This window comes from Lampetra planeri, unplaced genomic scaffold (genome assembly GCF_965212315.1).
Source record: "Lampetra planeri unplaced genomic scaffold, kcLamPlan1.2.h2 scaffold_407, whole genome shotgun sequence".
Lineage (NCBI taxonomy): Eukaryota > Metazoa > Chordata > Hyperoartia > Petromyzontiformes > Petromyzontidae > Lampetra > Lampetra planeri.
The window spans coordinates 54,178-58,784 of NW_027615230.1; the positions used below are offsets into that span (position 1 = coordinate 54,178).

A 4,607-nucleotide genomic window follows, 5' to 3' on the forward strand; every position below is an offset into this window, starting at 1 on the left:
CCCCCCCCCTCGCTCCCCACCCCCTACTGGAAACTTGACTCCGCCTTCTGTAGAGAATTATAATGATGATGACTGCTACTCTGCAGCGAGATCAGCTCCCAGCCTTCGCCGTGGATTTAGCAGCGAGGACGCCGCCCTTCATCACGGCGACCGGCTGCAGCTGCCTGCATCTGTTTTATGTGTGAAGGTGGAGGGGGTGGGGAGGGGGTGGGGAGGGGTGGGGAGGGGTGGGGAGGGTGGGGAGTGGTGGTGGGGGAGGGGTGGTGGGGAGGGGTGGTGGGGGGGGAGTGGGGGGAGTGGGGGAATCCGCCCCGACCTGCGTCAGTGCGCTCCTCCCGGCTCCCCCGCACTCACTGCCACCGCTCCCGTTCACTCAGCGACAACAGAGAGACCGGCCTCGCGCCCTCTCCGCCCATCAAGTCTCCGGGTGTCTGAGGGGCAGGCCGCAGCGGGCGGACCTGTACAGTGTGGAAGGTTTCCGAAAAACAAAAGTGTGGGGGGTGGGGGGGGGGGATTGTGCGCTTACGGGACACGGGGGGAGGGGGCGAGCGTAGTGGTGGGGGGTGATGAGTGTGACGATGTGGTGGGGGGATGAGGTGGGGGAAGGTCTTTGGGCTTCCGCAGATTTCTATTTTAACGCTGCTCATTAACCTGTGGAGAAACTGTTGACACCCATCCTCCCCTCGTCTCCCCCCACCCCCTCCCTCCGTCTCCCCCCACCACTCCCCCCGCATCCCCCCCACCCCTCCCCCCGTCTCCCCCCACCCCCTCCCTCCGTCTCCCCCACCCCTCCCTCCATCTCCCCCCACCCCTCCATCTCCCCCCCCCCCGCTCCACCCCTCCACCACCCCACCGCTTCCAGGCTACATTTGTATTTTTCATTCCTGTTCTGCTTCATGGCAAAGCCAGACGCCGTGGGTTCATTAAATGAGAAATCTGTGAAATATTCATGAACAAGGGACTTGGGGAACTTCCAAGCGGCTCGGAAGAATGGGGGGGGGGGGCGTTCCGTGGCGTGGAGGGGGGTGAGGAGGGGGGGATTGGGGAGGGGCGTCTCTTAGAATCAGAATGTTTATTTATACTGCAGGAATCCGATGAGCTATAAAGCTCCAGTATTTCACAGATGTTATCCATCCCAGGGTCAGTGTTTGGTGGTGGTGGTGGGGGGGGGTAAGCAGGTGGGGTCCCCCCAGGTGAGGTGGGGTCTCCCAGGTGAGGTCCCCCAGGTGAGGTCCCCCAGGTGAGGTCCCCCAGGTGAGGTTTCACACTCAGGCCACGTGAAGCACAATAACCGAGCACCAGGAAGTCTCAGAGATCTCTTGATCAGTGCCTGCCTCGTGCACTCATGTCCAGAAGCTTGGCCGCGCATATGATGATGATGGTGGTGGTGATGATGATCGTGGAGATGATGACGATGACGATGTTGCTGCTGCTGCTGTAGCCCTGGGTAGTTCTCTCTTGGGCGGAGAAGCTGCCAGAACCTCAAATGCCTCAAATACTTCGCCACGTGAAACGCGTTGTGTTTTTGTTGGGAAGAGGAGCCCTGCCTGGACCTGGACACCGTGGCTCCAGGAGGCTCCGTGCAGGCTCCGGGAAGATCTCGGAAGCTGCGGGAGACACGGGGGGGGTGGGGGGGCGGACGCCAGTGGGAGACAGTAGCAGGAGTTGAGGGGTGCAGGGAGACGCAGGGAGACGCAGGGAGGAGGAGGCACCGGTGCCGTCCGGGGCCCCCGTGTGGAGCTGCACTTGTTTTTTCTTACCGTTTCGCTTCATCCGCCTTCTCTGCTGCTGCTGCCCAGGAGCCGCGCGGCGCCTCGTGGAGTCGAATTCCCCGTGGCCTCTGGGGAGCGCGAGAGCGAATGCGCGAGTGGCGAGAGAGAGAGTGCGTGTGAGAGTGCGTGAGGGAGTGCGTGTGAGAGTGCATGTGAGAGTGCGTGAGGGAGTGCGTGAGTGTGTGTGTGAGAGTGTGTGAGGGAGAGTGCGTGAGTGTGTGTGAGAGTGCGAGTGAGGGTTGTGTGAGAGTGTGAGTGAGAGTGTGAGAGTGCGTGTGAGAGTGCGTGTGAGAGTGCATGTGAGAGTGCGTGAGGGAGTGCGTGAGTGCGTGAGGGAGAGTGCGTGAGTGTGTGTGAGAGTGCGAGTGAGGGTTGTGTGAGAGTGTGAGAGTGCGTGTGAGAGTGAGTGAGAGTGATAGTTGTGTGCGAGTTGTGTGAGAGGGCAAGTGGAGAGGTCGAGTGAGAGAGTGCGAGGGTTGTGTGAGAATTGTGTGCGAGCCAATGTGTGAGAGAGTGCGAGAGTAAGGGTTGTGTGAGGGTGCGAGTTGTGTGTGAAGTGAGAGTGCGAGTGAGAATTGTGTGCGAGCCAATGTGAGAGTGTGAGAGAGTGTGAGTGTGAGAGTGAGGGTTGTGTGAGACGGCGAGTGAGAGAGTGCGAGTGAGAGTTGTGTGAGTGAGAGGGTGAGAGTGTGAGAGTGAGAGGGTGAGAGTGTGAGAGTGAGGGTTGTGTGAGAGTGAGAGTTGTGTGAGAATGAGAGTTGTGTGAGAGTGAGGGTTGTGTGAGGGTTGTGTGAGAGTGAGGGTTGTGTGAGAGTGAGAGTTGAGTGAGAGTTGTGTGAGAGTGAGGGTTGTGTGAGAGTGAGAGTTGAGTGAGAGTTGTGTGAGAGTGAGGGTTGTGTGAGAGTGAGGGTTGTGTGAGAGTGAGGGTTGTGTGAGAGTGAGGGTTGTGTGAGAGTGAGGGTTGTGTGAGAGTGAGGGTTGTGTGAGAGTGAGGGTTGTGTGAGAGTGAGGGTTGTGTGAGAGTGAGGGTTGTGTGAGAGTGAGGGTTGTGTGAGAGTGAGGGTTGTGTGAGAGTGAGGGTTATGTGAGAGTGAGGGTTGTGTGAGGGTTGTGTGAGAGTGAGGGTTGTGTGAGGGTTGTGTGAGAGTGAGGGTTGTGTGAGAGTGAGGGTTGTGTGAGAGTGAGAGTTGTGTGAGGGCTGTGTGAGAGTGAGGGTTGTGTGAGGGTTGTGTGAGAGTGAGGGTTGTGTGAGAGTGAGAGTTGTGTGAGGGTTGTGTGAGAGTGAGAGTTGTGTGAGGGTTGTGTGAGAGTGAGGGTTGTGTGAGGGTTGTGTGAGAGTGAGGGTTGTGTGAGGGTTGTGTGAGAGTGAGGGTTGTGTGAGAGTGAGGGTTGTGTGAGAGTGAGGGTTATGTGAGAGTGAGGGTTGTGTGAGGGTTGTGTGAGAGTGAGGGTTGTGTGAGAGTGAGGGTTATGTGAGAGTGAGGGTTGTGTGAGGGTTGTGTGAGAGTGAGGGTTGTGTGAGAGTGAGGGTTATGTGCGAGTGAGAGTTGTGTGAGGGTTGTGTGAGAGTGAGGGTTGTGTGAGGGTTGTGTGAGAGTTGTGTGAGGGTTGTGTGAGAGTGAGAGTTGTGTGAGAGTGAGGGTTGTGTGAGAGTGAGGGTTGTGTGAGAGTGAGGGTTGTGTGAGAGTGAGGGTTGTGTGAGAGTTGTGTGAGAGTTGTGTGAGGGTTGTGTGAGAGTGAGGGTTGTGTGAGAGTTGTGTGAGGGTTGTGTGAGGGTTGTGTGAGGGTTGTGTGAGAGTGAGAGTTGTGTGAGAGTGAGGGTTGTGTGAGAGTTGTGTGAGAGTTGTGTGAGAGTTGTGTGAGAGTTGTGTGAGAGTGAGAGTTGTGTGAGAGTGAGAGTTGTGTGAGAGTGAGGGTTGTGTGAGAGTTGTGTGAGGGTTGTGTGAGGGTTGTGTGAGGGTTGTGTGAGAGTGAGAGTTGTGTGAGAGTGAGGGTTGTGTGAGAGTTGTGTGAGAGTTGTGTGAGGGTTGTGTGAGGGTTGTGTGAGAGTGAGAGTTGTGTGAGAGTGAGAGTTGTGTGAGAGTGAGGGTTGTGTGAGAGTTGTGTGAGGGTTGTGTGAGAGTGAGAGTTGTGTGAGAGTGAGGGTTGTGTGAGAGTTGTGTGAGGGTTGTGTGAGAGTGAGAGTTGTGTGAGAGTGAGAGTTGTGTGAGAGTTGTGTGAGGGTTGTGTGAGGGCTGTGTGAGAGTGAGAGTTGTGTGAGAGTTGTGTGAGGGTTGTGTGAGAGTTGTGTGAGGGTTGTGTGAGAGTGAGAGTTGTGTGAGAGTGAGGGTTGTGTGAGAGTTGTGTGAGAGTGAGAGTTGTGTGAGAGTGAGGGTTGTGTGAGAGTTGTGTGAGGGTGTGTGAGAGTTGTGTGAGGGTTGTGTGAGAGTGAGAGTTGTGTGAGAGTGAGGGTTGTGTGAGGGTTGTGTGAGAGTGAGAGTTGTGTGAGAGTGAGGGTTGTGTGAGAGTTGTGTGAGGGTTGTGTGAGAGTTGTGTGAGGGTTGTGTGAGAGTGAGAGTTGTGTGAGAGTGAGGGTTGTGTGAGAGTTGTGTGAGGGTTGTGTGAGAGTTGTGTGAGGGTTGTGTGAGAGTGAGAGTTGTGTGAGAGTGAGGGTTGTGTGAGGGTTGTGTGAGAGTTGTGTGAGGGTTGTGTGAGAGTGAGGGTTGTGTGAGAGTGAGAGTTGAGTGAGGGTTGTGTGAGAGTGAGGGTTGTGTGAGAGTGAGAGTTGAGTGAGGGTTGTGTGAGAGTGAGGGTTGTGTGAGAGTGAGGGTTGTATGAGAGTGAGGGTTGTGTGAG

General features: G+C 56.2%; 1 long non-coding RNA gene across 1 annotated transcript; it reads right to left on the bottom strand.

Annotated features, from left to right (window-relative positions):
- Positions 1-1,057: 1,057 nt before the first annotated feature.
- On the bottom strand, positions 1,058-1,854 carry LOC144741040 (uncharacterized). Its single transcript, XR_013589858.1, has 2 exons — positions 1,761-1,854; positions 1,058-1,607 (listed from the first exon to the last, which is right to left on the bottom strand). It is a non-coding gene; the product is annotated as an uncharacterized LOC144741040 (long non-coding RNA).
- Between the last annotated feature and the right edge of the window lie 2,753 nt (positions 1,855-4,607).